This window comes from Dama dama, chromosome 15 (genome assembly GCF_033118175.1).
Source record: "Dama dama isolate Ldn47 chromosome 15, ASM3311817v1, whole genome shotgun sequence".
Lineage (NCBI taxonomy): Eukaryota > Metazoa > Chordata > Mammalia > Artiodactyla > Cervidae > Dama > Dama dama.
In genome coordinates, this window is record NC_083695.1 from 38,544,771 (window position 1) to 38,569,351 (window position 24,581).

Below are 24,581 nucleotides of genomic sequence, written 5' to 3' on the forward strand. Positions count from 1 at the left end.
CATTCTCTGTCTTCCCCTTCTCCTCCAGCCTTCACTCTTTACCAGCATCAGGGTCTTTTCCGAAGAGTCAGCTGTTTGCATCAGGTGGCCAAAGTACTGGAGCTTCAACTTCAGCATCAGTCCTTCCAAAGAAAATTCAAGGTTGATTTCCTTTAAGATTGACTGGTTTGTTCTCCTTGCTTTCCAAGGAACTCTCAAGAGTCTTCTCCAGCACCACAGTTCAAAGGCATCAGTTCTTTGGTGCTCAGTCTTTTTAATGGTCCAACTCTCACATCCATACATGGGAAAACCACAGCTTTGACTACATGGACCTTTGTTGGCAAATTAATGTCTCTGCTTTTAATTCACTGTCCAGGGTGTCATAGCTTTTCTTCCAAGGAACAAGTGTATTTTAATTTCATGGCTGCAGTAATCATCCACAGTGATTTTGGAGCCCAAGAAAATAAAGTCTGTCACTGTTTCCATTGTTTCCCCATCTATTTGCCATGAGGTGATGGGACCGGATGCCTTGATCTTAGTCTTGACTGTTCAGTTTTAAAGAGCTTTATCACTCTCCCCTCTCACCTTCACTAAGAGTTTCTTTGGCTCCTCTTCATTCATTTTGCATTCGTTCATTCATTCATTTTGCATTCCAAGGCCAAATTTGTCTCTTACTCCAGGTATCTCTTGACTTCCTACTTTTGCATTCCAGGTGCCTATGATGAGAAGGACATCTTTTCTTTCTTTCTTTCTTTCTTTTTTTTTTTTTTTTTTTTTGCTGTTAATTCTACAAGGTCTTGTAGGTCTTCATAGAACCATTCAACTTCAGGTTTTTGGGCATTAGTGGTTGGGGCATAGACATAGATTACTGTGATATTGAAAGGTTTGCCTTAGAAAGAAAGCATGATCATTCTGTCATTTTTGAGACTGCACCCAAGTGCTGCATTTTGGAATCTTGTTGACTCTGAGGGCTACTCCATTTCCTCTAAGGGATTCTTGTCCACAGTAGTAGATATAATGGTAATCTGAATTAAATTTGACCACTCCCTTCCACTTTAGTTCACTGCTTCCTAAATTGTTGATGTTTACTCTTAGCATCTCCTATTTGACCACTTCAATTTATGTTGATTCATGGACCTAACATTCCAGGTTCCTATACAATATTGTTCTTTACAGCATCAGATTTTACTTTCAATGCCAGACACATTTGCAACTGGCACTGTTTGTGCTTTGGCTCAGCCTTTTCATTCCTTCTGAAGCTATTTGTCTGTTCTTCTCAGTAGCATATTGGACATCTACCAACCTGGGAGGTTCATCTTTCAATGTAATATGTTTTTGCTTTTTGATACTGTTCATGGGGTTACCAAGGCAAAAATACTAATATGGTTTGTCATTTCCTTCTCCAGTGGACCACATTTAGTCAAAACTCTCCTCCATGACCTGTCCAGCTTGGTTGGTGTACTTGGCGTGGCTTATAGTTTCATTGAGTTAGACGAGGTTGTGGTCCATATGATCAGTTTGGTTAGTTTTCTGTGACTATGGATTTCATTCTGTCTGCCCTCTGATGAATGAGTATAAGAAGCTTGTGCAAGCTTCTTGATGGGAGGGACTCACTGTGGGGAAAACAGTCTTGTTCTGGTGGGCAAGGCCATGATTAATGTCTTTAATCCAATTTGATGCTGTGGGTGGCTATGTTCCCTCCCTGTAGTTTGGCCTGAGGCCATTCTATGGTAGGGGTAATGGTGACTTCCTCCAAAAGAACTTATGCCAGCACACTGCTCCTCCCAGCACTGTTGGAGACAAGTGCCCCTGACTTTGTGAAAGGCCACTGTCAACTCATGCCTCCGCCAGAAATTCCCAAACACTCACAGGCAAGTCTGGCTCAGTCTCTTATGGGGTCATTGCTCCCTTCTCCTGATTCTTGGTGTGCACAAGCTTTTGTTTGTGCCCTCCAAGAACCTGTTTCGCAGTCCTGTAGAAGTTCTGTCATCAAATTCTACTGATCATCAGAGTCAGATTCCCTGGGGATACTCAGTCCCTCTGCCAGATCCCCAAGATAGGAAGTCTGTTGTAGGGCCTAGAACTTTGGCAACAGTGTGAGAACTTGCTTGGTATAAATGTTCTCCAGTTGAAAAGAAATTATAAGTAAGTTTCATGATAGGGGTGTTAATTACCACTACAATAGAAGTCATACTGCATGCGTGCTAAGTCGCTTCAGTTGTGTCTGACTCTTTGCGACGCCGTGGTCGGTAGCCTGTCAGGCTCCTCTGCCCATGGGATTCTCCAGGCAAGAATACTGGAGTGGGTTGCCATTTCTTTCTCCAAGAAGTCATATTACAATACGTAAGCACATCAAGTTAATATGTTGCACATCTTGGGCTTCCTTGGTGACTCAGATGGGGTTCGATCCCTGGGTTGGGAAAACCCCCTGGAGGAGGGCATGGCAACCCACACCAGTATTCTAGCCTGGAGAATCCACATGGACAGAGGGCCTGGCGGGTTATAGTCCATGGAGTTGCAAAGAGTCACTCATGACTGAGCAACTAAGTACAGCACAATATGCTGTACATCTTAAATATCTACAATCCTGTATGTCAAGTATATTTCTATTAAAAAAAAAAAAAAAGAAATGTTTGCATTCCAGGAACTAGAGTCCAAGTATGCTTGAATTTCTTTCATTATCTCTCAGGATCAAGGTAAAGAGACAATCTGGGCTAGCAATTCTGACCCAATATGTTATATCAGTTATTCTGCTAAACATTTTTTGCATGTTATATCATACAATGTGAAGGATTAAATAAAAATAAATTTGTATGTATCTTCTATCAATGGAGGAGAGCTTGGTTTTGTGCATTCATGATGGGGAAGGGACCTGTACTGGATATTCATCTCACAGTAGAGAATGAAGTCACATGAGGACATTGTAGAGAATGTAAGCAACAGGGTCAATTTGATAGTGGGATGTTTTCCTTTATGATTGCTGTCAACACTAGAGAATAACAAGCAATATATGCTATGGGGAATCTGGATAATATAATACCCATGCTCCTAGTTTTGAGACCAGAATTCCTTTTTTGTACTACTGTTTCAGATCGCTTTGATACAGGACAGCTTATGGACTGCTAGAATAGTTTTTGAATGGGATATTCAGTATAAAAAATGGAAAAATATTTAATGCATCTATGATCAAAGAGCCAGCTCTAAAGAAAAAGATTAAACTACCAACAAATAAATTAAAGCAACTTATTAAAGATCAGGTTTTACAAATGTTATAGTTCCCAGTAAGCTATGGGGAAGCTTCCCTGGTGGTCCAGTGGTTAAGACTCCACACTTGCAATGCAACAGATACTGGTTCCATTCTTGGTGAGGAGCTAGGATCCTGCCATACCTTGTTCCATGACCAAAAACAAAAGAAGCAAACCAATAACCTATAGGTTACAGGGACTTCAAACTGAGGATACACTGGGGAGAAGACTTTTTCTTTTTTTTGGCGCACCACATGCCTTATGGGATCTCAGTTCCCTGACCAGGAATTGAACCCAGGCCATGGCTGTGAAACCCAGAAATCCTAACCACTGGGATACCAGTGAACTCCCCCAAAGAGGTTTTTCTTTTGCTTCCCTTCAGGGTGTCTGACACAGCATTGACTCAAATCCTTGTAGTTAATGTTCATCCCTTGGGAACTCATGTGGCCATAGCGGGCAGAGTGGTACAGGCTCATTTGAATGGATGGTCAAGGAGGAAAGTGCATAAAATAATGAGAGATTAGGCTGGTTGGGCATGTGGTTTATTCTTTTATTTCATATCTCCAAGATATACCTGTGCTGAAGACCACCTCTTTGGTGAGTTCTGAAACAGAACTCTGATTATGAAACGCAGGTAATGAGGTAATATTGGCCACCAGGATCTTTGGCTTGAGAAGCCTAGGAGTCCATACAGACCCTGCCCCAAATCCACCCTCTCTTACCCCTTGGGATAACCTAATCATCTCTGGTCTTTGACCTTCTCCTTCGTTGGGGTTGAGACAAAATTATACCTGGTAGAGAACTGATGTTTTCGAAAAGGTAGGAAGATAGTGGTTTGGGATACATCTGAGTCTCTGGAAGAGTCATTTGTATCCAAAAAACTATGATCCTGCTTCAACTGGCTTGCAAGACCCTATGTTCTTCTGCATGAAGGGAAAGGAAATTCATCCTCATCAGAAGGCCACCTTTCCTGATACAGCCTGAAAGAAAAGTTCTGATTCTAGACTCAGGTGCTTTTCATCTGGACTTGGGGGCTGCTTATGTCTGAATATCTGTCCATAAGAGATGAGCTTTTAGTTAAACCAAGTGGCACATGCACTGAAGGTATTAATGACTAAACCAGGAAAGGCATCTGAGCCAGAGGAGGTGACTTTTCATTTGGATCTCAGCTCTTAGCAGACAGGGGGAAAGTTTCAAGGAATACCTATATTCCTGAGGACTTGAGTACTTTGGGTAGTGAAGGGGAGGGAGATCACTATTTTCCCTAATGCTCAGAAAAATGGGAGATAATAGGATGTCAGTTTTAAGGAAACTAATGGGCATGAAAAGTAAAAGGATACAAGATGCCCTCCCATTCTTGCCGACCAATGGAGAAGCCACGCCTAGCCTGGTGTGGAGAGTTGTTCTGAATTTGCACCTAGTTTTCAAGGACCAGATAGAAGGTATAAATTGAACCCCCAAGATTTGGCCTCAGAGACATTGCCCTGTGCCTGACAGGCCAGGGGGGAAGCAGAGCTGGAATCTTACTTCTTTTGATGTTCATTCTCCTTTTTCCTACCTGTGTCATGGTTTTGGAATCAAAGAGCTCAGCACCCAGAACAGAGCAGAAGTGGGTCTCTGAATGCTCTGGCTGAAGGCCCTAATGCCAGACCTCCCCTGAGAGTTCCCAGAGACCAAAACCAAAGGAACCTGCCTACTGCTGTTGGGCTGGACCTCACAGGCCTTCATGCCTTGTAGATGCCCTGCCTTAAGTCTGAAGAAAAAGTGAAAGGCAGCAACAAAGACATCAATGGTTACTGGACAGGGCATCTCATATGTTGGAAACAGAATGTCCTAGAGCAATTTGCCACCGTTTACAGCAGGTAGGAAATGGCAGCAATTTTTGACATTGGGGGAGAAGTGTCAAAGTGTCAGTCTACCATTTTTAGGGGATCTGATGTCAGTTGGCTTATCTGTTACCATGGCAACTTGCAGCTAGGGCAGTAGCAGGCATGTAGGTGCTTAATTACTAATTAAGCCCTATATTTAAGAGGACTGGATAGTCCTGTGAGTGGAGCAAGGACTGGTCAAGCAGGGAGTTGTAGAAAGAGCTAGAGAACAACCATCGTGAATAGGCTGACCATACAGTCCATCCTTACACAACCTGCATACCCTTTAGTATCTTGGTCCACCCCTCTTCCACAGTATTTCTGGCCTCCAGTATATAAGGGTACACCACAATCAGATACCACAAATGCAACACAACCACAGCTAGTGAATACTGATATTCTAAAAGGTAGGCAACCTTTCAGTTCAGTACAGTTCAGTCACTCAGTCGTATCTGACTCTTTGTGACCCCATGAATCGCAGCACGCCAGGCCTCCCTGTCCATCACCAGCTCCCGGAGTTTACTCAAACTCATGTCCATCGAATCGGTGATCCCATCCAGCCATCTCATCCTCTGTCATACCCTTCTCTTCCTGCCCCCAATCCCTCCCAGTATCAGGGTCTTTTCCATTGAGTCAACTCTTCACATGAGGTGGCCGAAGTATTGGAGTTTCAGCTACAGCATCAGTCCTTCCAATGAACATCCAGGACTGATCTCCTTTAGGATGGCCTGGTTGTATCTCCTTGCAGTCCAAGGGACTCTCAAGAGTCTTCTCCAAAACCATAGTTCAAAAGCATCAATATTTTGGCACTCAGCTTTCTTTGGAGACAGGCATTTATCAGGTCAATTTTTCATGGAATTCCTGAGGACAACAACAGCATATCACTCTAGACACAGACATCAGACCCATGTTGCCCTGTCTGCAAACAGTGCCCATAGTTGCCCTGTCTGCAGACAGGCTCCCTCTGCTTAGACTAGACATGAAATGTAAGATGTCTAAGAGGCTCAATGCAGGGAATATCATGACCATTAAGCAAAATACAAGTAGTAACATCATTCTGACATAATAACACCCCTGACTATGATTGTTGTTCTGGACCGCATTACCATTAAGCCTGTCCAACCTCAGTCCACAAAGCCAGGTCAAACACTGGAGAGGGCGTGTAACAGACTACAGGGTTAATATAATGGTGCCTTTCTCTAGTAGGAGGCCTAGACTAATTTCTTTGTCATTCTAGGTGGGCCCAGATGAAACTTGCGAGTCCCTTTCTAGTCCTAATCCCTGTAGGGCTGCAAATCCAAAGCACTAGGGACTTTCCTGCCAGTCCTAAAGCCATTTACAATATATTCCCCTGGGGGTAGATCCTGTGACAAGGGCAAAGGAGAATTATTCTCCTGACCAGTAGTTGGCAATGATCTTGGGTGGTCAACAGTTGAGCTGCAATGATGTCAACTAGTTTGCCTCTTGGTTAACTCGGCAAAAGCCAGAGATGATTGCTCCTGGAATATTTAGTTACAAATTCATGTGACTCAAGTTATCCTCCTGGTCCACAGGTTGAGAGAGTGGGTTTCCTGTTTCAGTTGTTAAGTAGTCCACTCATCCTTCTATTAGCCCAGCAGCAGCAGGGCTGTAGGGTAGGTGGCACACCAGTCTGTGGCACTTTTATTGGCCCATTCCTAAACTTCATAGATGCTCAAGAGGGGTTTTTTGCATTGTTGAACAATTTAGATAGGCCTGCTGTTGTATCAGCTTCCACCTGTTGTAAAGCGCTGTAGATCTGCCAAGCAGCTCCCAGCTCTTTCCTAGTGTCTTAGCAGTAATGCTGAGATGAGGAGAAAGAGAAGTGGGCACAGCAGGTGCTGGCTCTTGGACTCGGAAGAGGCATTCTGCTTTTGCAAGAGTTGTCGGTCATTGTGCATCTTGCTGGTCTTCTCTAGACCTTGGATTCTTGGACATCCGAGAAACACACACATTGACGCTGCCACTTTACTCACAGGGCTGCAGTGAGGTTCTGATGAGAGCTTGGGCTGAGGGTGCTGTAATGTGTGTTTCGTGCCATGAACATCAGTGGCAGGTGCCCAGAACCCAGGTGGGGATAAAATTGACTGAGTCAACAGGGCAAAAAATCACCTCTCTTTTCTCTAGATACTGGAACTAGAACTTCAGGTTACAGGGCAGGTGTAAAGAGCCAATGGTGGCCCAGGAACTCGAATTTGCCTGGACCTTCTGATCCCTAGAGAGAGCAACTGTGAGTGTCTCTATCATTGCCTCTCAATTTATTTTCCAGTGTCCAGTGAATATCTCCCTGCCTATGTGGCTGTTTTATCCTACTGGTGTTGAGGAAGACAGGGTCTGTGTAGCTGTTCCAGTTTAGGAGGGTTAATGCTAGCAGTGGGAGAAAATGGGGTAATAAAGGATGCTCTTCACTCTGTTCCCTTTATTTGGTGGAAGATGTGTTTCCTGAACTGGGGGATGGGGGGAGGCGGGGGTGGTGAGTTGGATGTGACATCCACCAGATCTCTGATCCTATTGTCTGGAAGTCCCTGTGGAAAATGTAATTCATCATCCTTTTGGAAGGAAGCACTTCTCTGGCCTAGAAACCTCTTCTACCCCACTGCCTCAGCCTGCCTGGTGACCCTCTAATTCCCTGCACAGGTCCATCAGGCTTTCTTAGAGCCTCTACAAAGCCCATGAGCCCTTTCCCTGGTCAAAACTTTAAGTTTCTACCCGAGAGAAGAAAAAAAAAAAAAAAAAAAAACCCAGATAGGAATGACCTATGTCCTATACCCACCCCTGATCTCACTTAGCTCTTGAGTCCCTGTCTGATGGTAACTGGAAGCTCTACTGGACATCTGCTCTTTCCTTCCCTGAAACCAGCCTTCTGCTAACTTCACCTGTCTATCATGTCCCTTCCTCCATGAGGCCCCTGTCCCATCTCCACACAGGATGTCTGGACAGGACTCTAGGTATGCCAGGGACTTTCGCCATAGAGTCCAGGAATGACAAATCCTGGTAAACAGAGTCATACACCCATCCTGTGCTCAGGACAGCCATCACCAAGCATTCAGGACCAGGGCTTCTTTCAGACAGCACTGCAGACTCCAACACTAGTCTGTCCAGAACAGCAAGTTAGAGGAAGCCAGTCTGCATTGTCAGACCTAAGCCATCCACCTTACTGGTACAGAAAAGGGAGGAGGCCCACGGAGGGAAGGATCCCTCCCAAGGGCACTCAGGGAGTCCCTCCAGATGTGACAGATGGCCTCAGAGAGGAATTCTACATCTTGGTCACATTATACCTGGAAGGAATGACAAGCCCAAAAGGGGATGACACAGAGCATCTGAGAGTAGATCCATGCTGCTGGCAGACCAGATCAGAGGTCCAGCTGGTCCACTCATGTCCTTCCTGGCCAGGCTTAATCCCATTTTCCCTTAACTGCTTTTGGAGCCCTGCTGCTCTTTTCCCTAGAGGATGGGAGAAGAGATGGGAGAAGGGCTTCTCCTGACCTCAAGGAGCTGGCCAGCCCTAATCCACATTCTCAGATTGAGCGCACTTTGCGTTCATCTGTCTAGGATATTCTTCTCCTCCTTCTCTCCATGCTGCTCCTGCTCACACAGTCCCAGAGTTCCCAGGGCGAAGAAATGGATATCTATTCTAAGTACTGACTGATCCCTGCACCAAGGCTACGTGTCTCCTGCCAGTGGTAGCCTTCGTTGTTGTGATGGACAAGATGGGAAAAGAGGCCCCCAGGGGGAGAAGGGAGATCCAGGTAGAGGTGGGACCATGGGCTTGTCCTGGTCAGAAGGTGTGGGCACTGGAATTGTAACAAACCCAGAAACTCTGAATCTTTTGCTGTGGAAGCCTTATAGATGGTTTTCTTCCTAAATGGGTGGGTTTCACCCAGATTTTGAGCCCACCTAAAACACGGCTTTATTGGTTGGCAAAGACTGGCTGCCCTGAGCCTCCAGCTCCATCACCAGCTATCCCGATTTCTCCCCTAGAATCTTCTGACTCCAACCACCCTAAAAATGCTCAAATAGTGAGTAAAAGACTGGAACTTGGACTCCTATACTCCAGAACTTAATTGCTGTCCGTTTGGATTAACTGGTGCTTCTGCAGGTTGTTAAAGATTTTTAATATTTAACTAAGCTCTCAGACTGAAATTGAAGAAAGTAGGGAAAACCACTAGACCATTCAGGTATGACCTAAATCAAATCCCTTACAATTATACAGTGGAAGTGACAAATAGAGTCAAGGGATTAGATCTGATAGACAGAGTGCCTGAAGAACTATGAATGGATGTTCGTGACCTTGTATAGGAGGCAGTGATCAAGACCATCTCCAAGCAAAAGAAAGGCAAAATGCTTGTCTGAGGAGGCCTTACAAAGAGCTGAGAAAAGTAGAGAAGTGAAAGGCAAAGGAGAAAAGGAAAGATATACCCATTTGAATGCAGAGTTCCAAAGAATAGCAGGGAGAGATAAGAAAGCCATCCTCAGTGATCAGTGCAAAGAAATAGAGGAAAACAGTATGGGAAAGAGTAGAGATTTCGTCAAGAAAATTAGAGATACCAAGGGAATATTTCACACAAAGATTGGCATGATAAACAACAGAAATGGTATGAACCTAACAGAAGCAAAAGGTATTAAGAAGAGGTGGAAAGAATACACAGAAGAACTATACAAAAATATCTGCATGACCCAGATAATCACCTTGGTGGGATCACTCACCTAGAGCCAGACATCCTGGAATGTAAAGTCAAGTGGGCCTTAGGAAGCATCACTATGAACAAAGCTAATGGACGTGATGGAATTCCAGTTGAGCTATTTCAAATCCTAAAAGATGATGCTGTGAGAGTGCTGCACTCAATGTGCCAGCAAATTTGGAAAACTCAGCAGTGGCCACCGGACTGGAAAAGGACAGTTTTCATTCGAATCCCAAAGAAGGGCAATGCCAAAGAATGTTTAAACTATCACATAATTGCACTCATCTCAAATGCTAGCAATGTAATGCTAAAAATTCTCTAAGCCAGGCTTCAACAGTACGTGAACTGTGAACTTCCAGATGTTCAAGTTGGATTTAGAAAAGGCAGAGGAACCAGAGATCAAATTGCCAACATCTATTGGATTATCGAAAAAGCACAAGTTCCAGAAAAGCATCTACTTGAGCTTTACTGACTATGACAAAGCGTTTGACTGTGTGGATCACAACAAACTGTGAAAAATTCTTAAAAAGATGGGATACCAGACCACCTGACCTGCCTCCTGAGAAATCTATATGCAGGTCAAGAAGCAACAGTTAGAACCAGATATAGAACAACAGTCTGGTTTCAAATCAGGAAAAGTGTACATCAAGGCTGTAGATTGACACCATCCTTATTTAACTTATATGCAGAGTATGTCATGTGAAATGGCAGGCTGGATGAAGCACAAGCAGGAAACAAGATTGCTGGGAGAAATATCAACAACCTCAGATATGCCACAACCTCAAATATACCACCCTAATGGCAGAAAGTGTAGAGGAACTAAAGAGCCCCTTGATGAAAGTGAAAGAGGAGAGTGAAAAAGGTGCTTTAAAGCTCAATACTCAGAAAACTAAGACCATGGCATCTGGTCCCATCACTTCATGGCAAATAGATGGGGAAACAATGGAAACAGTGAGAGACTTTATTTTTCTGGGTTCCAAAATCACTGCAGGTGGTGACCACAGCCATGAAATTAAAAGACTCTTGCCCCTTGGAAGAAAAGCTCTTACAAATCTAGACAGCATATTAAAAAGCAGAGACATTACTTTTCCAACAAAGGTCTGTCTAGCCAAGGCTATGGTTTTTCCAGTGGTCATGTATGGATGTGAGAGTTGGACTGTGAAGGAAGCTGAGCACCAAAGAATCGATGCTTTTGAACTGTGGTGTTGGAGATGACTCTTGAGAGTCCCTTAGACAGCAAGGAGATCCAGCCAGTCCATCCTAAAGGAAATCAGTCCTGAATATTCATTGGAAGGGCAATGCTGAAGCTGAAACTCCAATACTTTGGCCACCTGATGTGAAGAACTGGCTCATTTGAAAAGACACTAATGTGGGAAAGATTGAAGGCCAGAGGAGAAGGGGATGACAGAGGGTGAGATGGCTGGATGGCATCACTGACTCGATGGCCATGAGTTTGAGTAAGCTCCGGGAGTTCGTGATGTATAGGGAAGACTGGCGTGTTGCAGTTCATGGAGTTGCAAAGAGTTGGACATGACTGAGTGACTGAACTGAACTCCACGATGAGTAAGAAAGGATGAGGCACTGTGGCCCCATACTCAACCCTGAATAAAAGGATTTTCCCTCAATACATTACAGAGAGAAAGAAAGGGACCTTATATTTCATAGTCCAGTCCTGTGCTTAGGAGTTCACTTGAGTAGTTTGTATAATCCCACTGAAAGTCTAACAAGTGATGCATTAATCTCATTTGATCAGGAAGAAAATTGTGATACAATGATGCTATGTGAAACCCAACCTAGAAGGTGCAAAGGACACAGGTTTCTTTTTCAGACACATCTGAGCATGTCTGATAGCTCTTTCTCCACAGCAGAGGCACCTAGGGCAAACTATTCAGTGTCTCTTAGTCTGTTTGCTCATCTATGGATGGACCACAGAGTGATAAGTAATTGAGCCAAGCCTTCACCTTTTTTTTTTTTTTTTTTTTTTTTAGTGAGGCTTCAGGGTAAAGTTACATCCTCTTGCTGTACCAATTAGGTGTATTTTCCTGAGGGTTCCTAAAATACAGCTTATGAAGGGAAGTGTCTGAGAAACACTGACCCACAGGAGAAGATCTAGATGTTACTGGTGAGAAGTGAGAATTCAATAAACCAACGAGTACGAGGGGAACACCATGACACTGAACCAAGGCTGTGGAGGGATCAACTGAGGTCTTTATCTTTTTTGGTTTGCATTTTAGCTGTAGAGGAAAGAAGCAAATAACATTTAAGCTGCAAAGAATACACAGTATCCCCAGGCTTTGTAGGGTAAGTGACAAGTATCTCTCCTTTGCAGACAGAAATCGTTCCCAGCATTAATGAACAGAGCCTTGATAAGGATGCCTAGAACTTAATTCAACAGTGGGATGCTTTTCAAGGTACCAGTTCCCTCTAGCTCCCAAAGGGTCCCGAATCGAATCCTGGGGCAGGGGGTGGGGTGGAGACGTTTCCTACAGTGGCCCCTCAGCTGCATGGATGCACCCCAGACCTCCCTTTCTTATTCCAAGCCTGGCCCTGGGTTTGTGCTTGGAGAGAGAAAAGTGCACAGTTGGACCAAGGACCAGGCTCCACACTGGCTCCCCAGATCCAGGCACTGCTGTCTTCCAACTTCGACGGGTCTGGGAATTTCTTGGAGATCCAAGCATCCTCGGATGCTGACCAGTAGGGCTGGGTGGGGCCAGAGTCTGCACTGGGGACAACCTCCCCCACAGATTCTGACACATATGTTCCCAAGAACCTGATGTAAAGGACAAGATGGGCCTGAGAGGAGAGACCCTTGAGCAGAGGTAGAGGGTGTGGCTGGGTCACTTGGGGATGCCCCAGACATGTCGTGGAGGGCCAATAACATCTGGACCCTGCTTGGGGAGCTGTATTTCCAGGGATAATTCCTTCCTTACCCAGTGCCTCTGAGATTGCTGCCCAGAAGGATTCAGTGACAAAGTCCCTCCTGGGGTGCACATCTCCCATGGGAGTGAAACTCACGTCCCACAGCATCTCCCTACCTCGACCCCTGCTGATCTCTCTGAGCTCATTTCCTTCTCCTCCTCCTACACTTCCTGGGAACTGACCACACTGGCTCCTTGTTGGTCCCTAAACATGCTCAATCCTCCTGCCTCCCCATTGTCCTGTCCTTGCTCTGTCCATACACATGCCCACGGCTCACTCCTCACCCCTTTCAGAGCTTCAGTCATAGACTCCCTCTCTGGCCATCCTATTTAGAAAGCACCCTCGCCAGTTCTCTAGGCTTCAACTTACCTCTGTAGCACTTATTCTGATCTGATGAATTACCATCTGTTGTATATTTTAATTTTTATTATCTATTTCTACGTAGCCGAGTTTAAGCTCTGTGAGGAAACGATGTGGTTTTTGTCTGTTTTTTTTCAGTAGTATAATCCCAGCATTTAGGACAGCACCTTGTACCTAGTAGAAGCTCAGTGAATACTTGTTGGAATAAAAAGAATGTAAACGGCCAGGAGATGAGGCATTTTAGTACAGTTAAGCCTGGCCAAATTGCTGGTCCATAAAGCTTCACTTCAGGTGCCCGTAAGGTACAGGGCTAGGACTTCAGGGGATGTGAGAAGGCAAAAATGAGTGCTTGGGAGGCATGGTGATTGCTGCTTAGAAGGACGTTCCTTCCTCCACTTCCACCCATGGCCTCCACGGCTTGTGCACAAGGGTGGGCAAACTCTGATGCTCCCTTCCAAGGAGTGACTTGCTTCCCAGGTACTTGCTGCCATGCAACCACGGGGGAGCCCAGGGATCTCTGCCTGAGCACAGTGCACTATGGTGTCTGGGATGCAGGGTTCAACCTCTGGGCTTCCGTACTTACCTTGTGAAGATTGTAACTAAGAGCAGGACACAATGCCCAGCACAGAGGCCTTCAGCCACACATCAAATGCACCAGTCTCCCACCACCTATACATTCTTGGCCCAAGCAGGCCAGACCCTCTTACTCTGGGAAAATGGTTTCCAAATCTGAATTGTCACCTCTCCTCTCTAAGTCTCTCTAAATCCTCTTCTGCTTTAAAGCCCATTATATCTTTGGCTCATTTTTTCATTGGGTCATTTATTTTTTTGGAATTGAGCTGCAGGAGTTGCTTGTATATTTTTGAGCTTAATCCTTTGTCTGTTTCTTCATTTGCTATTATTTTCTCCCATTCTGAAGGCTGTCTTTTCACCTTGCTTATAGTTTCCTTTGTTATGCAAAAGCTTTTAAGTTTCATTAGGTCCCATTTGTTTAGTTTTGCTTTTATTTCCAATATTCTGGGAGGTGGGTCATAGAAGATCCTGCTGTGATTTATGTTGGAGAGTGTTTTGCCTAAGTTCTCCTCTAGGAGTTTTATAGTTTCTAGTCTTACATTTAGATCTTTAATCCATTTTTGGTTTATTTTTGTGTATGGTGTTAGAGAGTGTTCTAGTTTCATTCTTTTACAAGTGGTTGACCAGTTTTCCCAGCACCACTTGTTAAAGAGGTTGTCTTTTTTCCATTGTATATTCTTGCCTCCTTTGTCAAACATAAGGTGTCCATAAGTACATGGATTTGTCTGTGGACTTTCTGTTTTGTTCCATTGATCTATATTTCTGTCTTTGTGCCAGTACCATACTGTCTTGATGACTGTGGCTTTGTAGTAGAGCCTAAAGTCTGGCAGGTTGATTCCTCCAGTTCCATTCTTCTTTCTCAAGATTGCTTTTGCTATTCAAGGTTTTCTTTATTTCCATACAAATTGTGAAATTATTTGTTGTAGTTCTGTGAAGAATACAGTTGGTAGCTTGATAGGGCTTGCATTGAATCTATAGATTGCTTTCGGTAGTATACTCATTGTCACAATATTGATTCTTCCAATCCATGAAGATGGTATATACAAACATATGAAAAGATGCTCAACATCACTCATTATCAGAGAAATGCAAATCAAAACCTCAATGAAGTACCATTACACGCCAGTCAGATTGGCTGCTATCCAAAAGTCTACAAGCAATAATTGCTGGAGAGGGTGTGGAGAATAGGGAACCCTCATACTGTTGGTGGGAATGCAAACTAGTACAGCCGCTATGGAGAACAGTATGGAGATTCCCTAAAAAACTGGAAATAGAACTGCCATATGACCCAGCAATCCCACTCCTGGGCATACACACCAAGGAAGCCAGATCTGAAAGAGACACGTGCACCCCAATGTTCATCGCAGCACTGTTTATAATAGCCAGGACATGGAAGCAACCTAGAAGCCCATCAGCAGACGAATGGATAAGGAAGCTGTGGTACATATACACAATGAATATCACTCGGCCATTAAAAATAATACATGTGAATCAGTTCTAATGTGATGGATAAAACTGGAGCCCATTATACAGAGTCAAGTAAGCCAGAAAGATAAACACCAATACAGAATACTAATGCATATATATGGAATTTAGAAAGATGGTAATGATAACCTTATATGCAAGACAGAAAAAGAGACACAGATGTACAGAAGACTTTTGGACTCTATTGGAGAAGGCGAGGGTGGGATAATCTGAGAGAACAGCATAGAAACATGTATATTATCAAGTGTGAAACAGATCGCCAGTCCACGTTGGATGCATCAGACAAGTGTTCAGGGCTAGTGCACTGGGATGACCCAAAGGGATGGGATGGTGAGGGAGGTGGGAGGGGTGTTCAGGATGGGGAACACATGTAAATCCATGGCTGATTCATGTCAATGTATGGCAAAAACCACTACAATATTGTAAAGTAATTAGCCTCCAACTAATAAAAATAAATGGAAAAAAATAATAAAGCCCATTATACAGAGTGAAGTAAGCCAGAAAGATAAACACCAATAAAGAATACTAACGCATATATATGGAATTTAGAAAGATGGTAATGATAACACTATATGCAAGACAGAAAAAGAGACACAGATGTGTAGAACAGACTTTGGTTCTATGGGAGAAGGCCAGGGTGGGATGATCTGAGAGAATAACATCGAAACATATATATTATCAAGTGTGAAACAGGTCACCAGTCCAGGTTGGATGCATGAGAAAGGTGCTCAGGGCTGGTGCACTGGGATGACCCAGAGGGATGTGATGGGGAGGGAGGTGGGAGGGGCATTCAGGATGGGGAACACATGTAAATCCATGGCTGATTCATGTCAATGTAGGGCAAAAACCACTTCAATAATGTAAAGTAATTAGCCTCCAACTAATAAAAATAAATGGGGGGAAAAAAAATAAAGTCCTGTTTGCTCCAAATGTGTGTTCACAGATTGAGGATGCTCTGATGGGATGAGGGACATCTCATGAACTGTTTCCTCACTGATTACCTGTGCATCGCAGTTTAAAACTTGGTGACAGATTCCTTGCAGACTAGGACCTAGTGCTAACATTTACATCCTGCTCAGTGCTAGGCAGAAAGCTATGTTCCACAGATAGTTTCTCAGTGAACAGAGAAATGAAATAATGAGGAAATGAACAAATAAGTGAATGCACAAGTTAGCAGCACCTGACAGATTTCTTCTGTTGTCTTTTTGCACGTGAACACTTTACTCACAACAGCCAAAAAATGGAAACAACCCAAGTGTCTTTCAACATTTATCCATGGTGAATGATAAACAAAATGTTTTGTGTTCACACTATAGAACATTGCTCAACCATACAAAGAAATGAAGTACTGGGATGAGTCCCAAGAAGGTCACTCCCTGTTTAAAAAGCCAGACACAAAATGTCATTTTTTGTGTGTATTTATATAAAATATTCAGAGTAGATCATTGAGACAGGAAGCAGAACAGCAGAAGCCAGGGCCTGGGAGGAGGCAGGGACAGAGCGATGAACAGGTGTGAGGTTTCCTTTGGGGTTGATGACATATTTTTGAGTTAAATAGAGGTGGTAGTAGCACAATGTTCTGAATGAGCAAAATGACACTGATTTGTATACTTTGAAAAAGCTGATTTTAGGGAATTCCATGGTGGCCCAGTGGATGGGACTGAGCATTCTCACCGAGAGGCCCTGGGTTCAATCTCTGGTCAGGGAAAGAAGATTCTGCATGCCTTGTGGCACAGCCAAAAAAATTTAAAACTTAATTTTCTATTTTGTGAATTTCATCTCAATGGATCAAGAATAACCAAATTCCCAGAATAGAGTGTAAAATTCTTAAAGAGGGGTAAATCTCATATAATTTCAGACTTAGGCAGCCTTTTGTGAAGTAATATGTCTTTTTAAAAATGTTTGGTCACTTTTCCAACATAAAAATAATATATGGCCACCAAAGATAAAAGGAAGAAAATCAAGATGACCTGAATTGTGCCACATAGAAAGAACAACAGTGAGTACTTTTGTGTATGCTGTTCTTATAGTTTTTCCAATACATATTACATGTGCACATGCATAATACATCCACAGGAGTGGATATATTTATGAAGAGAATCATATTGAATAGGTGTTTATAACATACTTTTATCACTTAATGGTACATTATTATTTCTATTTTCTGTACTTTCAAGATCATGTTACATAGCTGTTCCTCTTCCTTTTATTAAAATATAAATGACCTAAAGTATATTAGTATACAACATAATGATTTTATATTTGTATATATTGTGAAGTGATTGCACAATAAGACATGTCAAAAAGCATCAACACACATAGTTACAATTTGTGTGTGTGTGAGATGAGGACTTTTAAAATCTACTCCTTAAGCAACTTTTAAGCATGTAACCCAGTATTATTAACTATAGTAACCTTGCTGTACATTGTATTCCTCGGACTCATTTATTTTATACCAGGAAGTTTGTGCCTTTTGATTACATTTATTCATTCTGCTCACTTCCCAACCCCACCTCTAGCAACCATCAATCTGTTCTCTGCATCTATGTGTGTGTTGCTTTTGTTCATTTGTTTTTTAGATTCCAAATATAAGATCCTATGATACCTGTTATTTTTCTGTCTGACTTATTCCACTTATAACCATTTATAAGCCCTCAGGGTTTTGTCCATGTTGTTGCAGATTGCAAGATTTCATTATTTTTATAGCTGAATAATGTTCCACTGTATATACAAACTGCATTCTCTCCATCCATTCATCGATCCACAGATTCTTAGACTCTAGGCTGCCTCCACATCTCGGCTCCTGTAAACGATGCTGCAATGAACTTGGGATTACAATATCTTTTTGAATTAGTGTTTTCATGTTCTTTGCTTAAATACTCAGAGGTGGAATTGCTGGATAGTATAGTAGACCTATTTTTAATTTTTGAGCAACTTCATACTGTTCTCCATAGTGGTTGTATCAATTTACATTCCCACTGGGCTCAGTCACTCAGTCATATCTACTTCTTGCTACCACATGGACTATATAGCCCATCAGGCTCCTCTGTTCATGGGATTCTCCAAGCAAGAATGCTGGAGTGGGTAGCCATCCCCTTCTCCAGGGGATCTTCCAAACCCAGGGACTAAACTTGGGTCTCATGTATTACAGGCAAATTCTTTACCTTCTGAGCCAACAGGGAAGCCGATGTTCCTACTAACAGTGCACAAAGATTCCCTTTTCTCCACATTCTCCAACACTCTTATTTGCTATCTTTTCCATCATAGCCATTTAAAGTTATGCAATGACAGCTCATTGTGCTTTTGATTTATATTCCTCTGGTGATTAGTGTCAGGTGTCATTTCTGACATAAACCTTGGTTCTCAGAAGGTGAAGGCCAGGGAGTCCATGGTCAAGGGTAAAAGATGACAGACTTAACTGCCATAAATACTGTGACCTTGGGGTGGGGGCAGATGCATTGTATGCAGTCAGGTGGGTCTTGTTTTGGATCTGCCTCCAACTCTGCAAGCCTGTTTCTTCACCTGTAAAATGGGGATGTGCACACGCATTTCCTGAATCACCAATGCACCAGTCAGGTGGAGGGGAGTGTCTACACCCTACAGAACCCTGAAAGAATGCCAGGGCCCTGAATCTGTGGGCATCTGGCTCCTCCAGGGCCGGGGTCAGCCTTATGTCCATCTCTTCTATGTCACAGTTTCTCCAGGACAAGCAGGACGAGCAGGAATGCCTGGACCAGCTGGCCCCATTGGGCCAAAAGGGGACAATGGCTCTGCTGGAGAACCTGGACCAAAGGGAGACACTGGACCACCTGGTGAGCAGCTGGGCGTGGAATGCAGGTGTCTGCAGGTGGCGTGCTGCTGCTAGGACACGGCAGTAGGTGTGCACAGATTCCACCCCAGGAAGCGGAAGAAGGTCATTCTCAAGGTGGCATGGGGTTATTTCAGGGAAGGCTGGAGCTCCTGGGGAGGGCAGAGTGGGGGCAACATCTTTAGGAGGAGGCTGCCTGCCTGAGTTCTATTACAGCCCCAATTTTTATGCACTCCCAATTCCAAGGAGATTCAGTGTCACTGACTGGGCTGGTCCTTTTCCCCAGGGCCTCCAGGCATGCCTGGTCCAGCTGGGAGAGAGGGTCCTTCAGGGAGGCAGGGGAGCATGGGACCTCCAGGCACACCAGGCCCCAAAGTAAAGACTGGGCCCAAAGGTAGGAGGGTGGTATGTGGTGGGTGAGGGAGGGAGAAGGGAGGGGTGACATGGGCAGCCCTGGTGGGGACCAAGGTATGTGTACAGTGCCTGGAAAAGCCTGGATCCTCCGTGCCTGGTAGCCCTGGCCTGTGCCTCACCCTCAACTTTCCCACACTGGCTGAATTTCCCCAATACTGTTCCTGGAAGAGACCAGGTGGTCAGGAGCATTCTCCCAGATCGCTCTCTCACCTGGAGCTGTGCGTGACAAGCTGCACTGCTGAGGAAATGGTACCTGCTGAGCACACTCTCAGCCGTGCTTCTCCAATGTGTTCCTTCCTCAGGAGGAGTGGGTGCCCCAGGCAAGCTGGGCTCCCCAGGCCCTGTAGGTCTCAAAGGAGAGAGAGGTTCCCCTGGTGAGCTGGGAACCCCTAGAAGTGCTGGCACAGAAGGTGAGCACTGGTCATGGTCTGGGCTCACATTCCTTGTGCCCACCACCACCAGCCACCAGGTCAGAGCTGGCATTCCAGGACGAGAGCCAGTGTTGGGCTCTGGGAACTGTCTGTCTCTTGGGAGAGGATGGTGCATGTAGCATAGACTGTCTGTATCCAGGGAAGGCTGGTTGTTGGGTTATTCGACAGTGTATGAAGAGGACGCAAGGAGAGCTTCCAGGCACAGAGGGATATTTGTATGTAGGAGGGTGTACTGTTGAGGGATATGACAGTCCATGTATTGGGGGAGGTAAAAATGCTGGAAAATGTGCCCAGAACACGTGCAATGATTCTTTTCTGGTCCCAGGGCCTGCTGGAGCCATCAGTCCACAGAGACCTTCAAGTGCTATGGGCCCGCCAGGACTAAAGGGGGACAGAGGTTATCTTGGAGAAAAAGGAGCAAAGGGAGAGACTGCAGTCCCAGGTAAGGAAGCCCTGGAGACCCCCACTAGGGTGTGCAGTAGGGAGTAGACCTTCTTCAGCTCAGTCCCTCTTCTCAGGCATCCCCCTTAGTTACAGGTGGGAGTGGAAGCAGGAAAGAATAACAGATGAACAGTGAAGCGGACCCTGGTCTTAGCCTCTATGACTCACTGGAGAATAACCTGAGCAGTTTTTCCTTCTGATCTTTGGGACAAGCAAAGCTCCCTTCCCAATTCATCAGATAACCTTGAACTTCAAATAATCATGCCGCCTGCCCCCCAAACACACACACACTCTCAAAAGGAAGTCATATCAGATTCTTAGAGTTTGGAATTAAAATGTCATCCGGTTCAGTGTCAGTGAGGTGCAGGAATCTGATGAGGGAACACTATTCACAAGAGAACCACAGGAAATCCCGTGGGCAGCAGAGGCTGGCTATGTCAGCAGAGGTGGGCCTCTTATGGTTCTCTCCCAACTCCTTCCCCACCCCCAATATGGGTTGCCCTGAGGCCTGAGCTCTGAGTGACCCCAGGCAATGCTGGACCCATTTTCACTCAGCCTCTCTCTTCTGCAAACATCAGTGCTCTCAGGCATCAGTTCGTGATCTTAGAGGGACAGCTACAACGCCTCCAGAATGTCTCCTTTCAGTGTGAGAAAGGTGAGTTCCTAGACCTGACCCTGAGCCAGGCCCTGATCGTGGGCCTCAGACTGGGGCTGGGCTTGGCTTGGAGTTTGCGGGGCTGGGTCTAAATTGGACTTGCTGGGACCATGACTGGGACTGGCCCTGGCCCTGGGGCAGGAGTGGGGCTAAGGACAGGGCTGGGACAGAACCGTGCCCCACATGCTCTGGAAGCTCAAGCAGATGCATGAGACAAGGAAGAGGATGCAGTCCATGTCACTAGTTCAGTAGACCTTCACCCCAGCCTACTCTAGGCAGGTTCCTGTGACTGAGAAGGGGACACCCAACCTAGGATGCATTTCTTCCCTCTGTGGGGCCAGGTATGCAAATGCCCAGAGAAGCAGCCACACAACCCAGGACAGCAGAGAATCCAGATCTTGTCCTAAGAGTGGGGGTGGGATGCTTCATGTGGGGTTCAAGGCTGCCGGGGTCCTGACCTTGGTGTGTGGCCACCAAGTATCTCACCCTAAAGATGACCTTAAGTCTGGCAGGAGCAGACTGCCTCCAATATTTGGCCAGGGCTGGACTGTTCCTGCATCTCCTTGGGTATTTAAAGCAGAGATTCTTCCCTAAGCCTGGATTCTAAGCAGGCAGAGGCCTCCTGGAGCACACACCTGAGTGCCCTGTGCCCTGGGACTCTACACCAACTCTCCCTCCCCCTTCTCTGCTCTCCCTGATGACAGTTTTGAAGGCACATCACTTATCAAACCTTGTTGATCCAAAAAAGGAAGAGTTTTCTGAAGGAGCAGAGCATAAAGGGGCCTGATTGGGTGAGACAAAGGGTTGGCCCCTAAGGACTCAAGTCAACTAAGTACTGAAGTAGCAGGATGAGAATTTCCAGCAGTTTGTCTTCCTCCTTGCACAAGCATATCTGCACACCTATTTACTCCTTCATATGCAGACTGAAACAAACAAAGGAGATCTTAGGCATATGTGTGGGCCACACATGTGTACCTAAACACCGTAACTCAATTGACAGCATCTACATACGTGAATACACATGCACACATATGCACACACATCATGATGGACCTTGAGTTGACCATGTACCTTCAGATGGACACACAGATATATTCACGCATGCACATGCACACCTACCCAGATGCGTGGGATATAACCAATTATGGCACTTGAGCTTGCACTGACCTTCTCCAGGGCTGTCTGGGTGCCATCCTGACTCCATGGAAAATCTGGTCTCTGACTGCTTGTTGAAGCTACTCAGAGGGAAAGGGCAGTGGGTCAGGGTGCAACCTGGGTTCCAAACCAGTCCCGTGAGAGCCCTCTTAGGATAGCTGAAGATTTCCGTGCACAACTCTGGAAGTCAGAGGGGTATGGATGGGATGGAATAAAGAGAGATACATAACATGTCACATAGGGGATACTGTTATGTAGTGTATCTCTACCTTAGAAATAGGGATGGAGACTCTGAAAAGGGAAGGGATTTTCCCTTGTCACCTGGACTGTCATTGCCAACGTGGAGCTGAACACATGACTTTCTGAGGCCCAGACAGGGCTCTCTCCAAAGCTGATCCCACCCTGCCCTTCCACCCCCACATAGAGCTCTCAGATGCCGTCATCCCCTGCTCAGTGGTCCAGGGAGGCTGACTGGCTGTAGCATCACCTGCAAGCATACAGAAGCCAATACTGGACTGCCCCCAGTGCTGAGATCAGCCCTTGGCTGCTCTCTCTGTCCTCCCTTTGTCCTCACGCCTTCACACAGCACAGAAACACTAAGACAACTCCACACACCCGGTCATCATGCACGGGTGAGAGGGAGCTGCCTGCTTGGTGTTTTGCACACTCTCAGGAGCTGCCCTGGACTATATGGTGTCATTTCCCTGCCAAAGCCCTAAGTATTTACACGCTAATAAAAAACCCAGTTCTGGCATACAACAGTGGGAAAAACAGAAAGTGCACATGGGAGCTTTGGTGTCACATCCAGCAAGGTCTGATACTCATCTACATTTGACAATTGGGCAACTTTGGGCCTCTGAAGTAAGCACCTGAGTTCTGGAGCCTCACCTGTACCTGGAGACCATGGCACCACTCACAGGGCACATCGTGGAGCCAGGACTGCTCTGAACCAAGTGCCTCACTTTCTTCCTATCTAGTACCTGGATTGGAGGCTGCAGACTCCAGTTGAAGCACAAGGTCTAGATGCTGCCACATCCACAACCTGACTCTCCTCTTCCCCTAGCGGTGCTCTTCCCTGATGGCCAGAGTGTCAGGGAGAAGATCTTCAAGACAGCAAGCTCTGAAAAAACGTTTCAGGATGCCCAGCAGATCTGCACACAGGCCAGGGGACAGTTGCCTTCCCCACATTCTGCAGATGAGAACGAGGCCCTGACTCAGCTGGCCACAGCCCAGAACAAGGCTGCTTTCCTGAGCATGACTGACACCAGAAAGAAGCGTACTTTCATCTACCCCATGGGGGAGCCCCTGGTCTATTCTACCTGGGCCCCCATGAGCCCAACAACAGGGTCACTGACAAAGGCCCGGAGAGCTGCATAGAGATCTATTGGGATGGCAACTGGAGCAACAGAGCCTGTGCTGAGATGCGCCTCATGATATGTGAGTCCTGAGTCCCCCAGGGAGGAACGGGGCAATGCCAGGGCTGTGTGCTGCCAGAATTCCAATAAAAAGGTGACCCTTGACTTCATGACTTCCCCACTGAGCCATGAGGTAAGGCCAGAAGGCAGGCCTTCTCTGGAACTCCTACATCAGAATAAAGTTCGAAACTGGCTTCACACCTGGAAGGCTTGTCACAACAAAAATGGGCAGGGGGCAGCCTGCTGACTTAGGGGCAAGGGCTAAAAGGAGATCTCCAAGATGCCCCTGAAGCAAAATCCAGTGTCTCCTCAACAAGACGGGTGTCTAGCCCTCCACCTCTGCCAAACATGGGCTGCATTTGACCCCACTGGTCACTGCCTCCTCCTTGCCTTTCATCTCCTGCCTTCAATCTTCTTATCCTTCAGTCCTTTTCTCTTACCTCTCCTCCTCTCCTAACACTCCACAGAGGGGAGCAGGAGCCTCAGGTCTGGCTCCCTTCTCTCCTTGCACTCACTCTAGGCTTGCGCTCATTCTCTCCCATAGTTTCAAATTCCTTCTATTGAGGCCTCCCCCAGGTAGAGCCCTGTTTGGACCTCTCTCCAAACCCCAGAATCCTCTCACCAATGCAATCTGTAGCCTTGGGGCTTGGAGGTCATGGCTGCCCTTTGCTGGAAGGGAGGTACTAGCCTCTCTGGCCATATTAGAGTGGCCTTACACCCAGTAGAATTTCCTCACCCTTAACCTTGACCACCCAGGATCTCTCTTCCCATGACAGTGTGACTGTGGATGGCTCATCAGAGAATGTACCATCTGCACAATTTTAATCCCTTCTAAAGTTTCAGGCAGAGAGGGTGTCCAGCCATGTTCAGATTCATCCCCCAACCTCTTCCTGCCTTGAAGTACAAGGGATGTTCATCTTCACTCTACCTCAGGGATAATCTAGTCAAACCCTTCTCATTTTACAGACATGGAAACCAAGACACAGAGAGGAAGGGAACCTGCACTTAGTGAAGTAGGAGATAGTGTGCCTCTGGGCTGGACACCTGGTGTTTGTCAAGTCGAGTAAAATTCAAGCTTTGTTCACACCCAGACTCTCCAAGGACAAAGCTAGTGGCAAAAGCGGAGCTCTGCT

General features: G+C 45.6%; 1 pseudogene; it reads left to right on the forward strand.

Moving 5' to 3' along the window:
• Positions 1–1,718: 1,718 nt before the first annotated feature.
• On the forward strand, positions 1,719–23,481 carry LOC133069851 (pulmonary surfactant-associated protein D-like; annotated as a pseudogene).
• Positions 23,482–24,581: the final 1,100 nt, after the last annotated feature.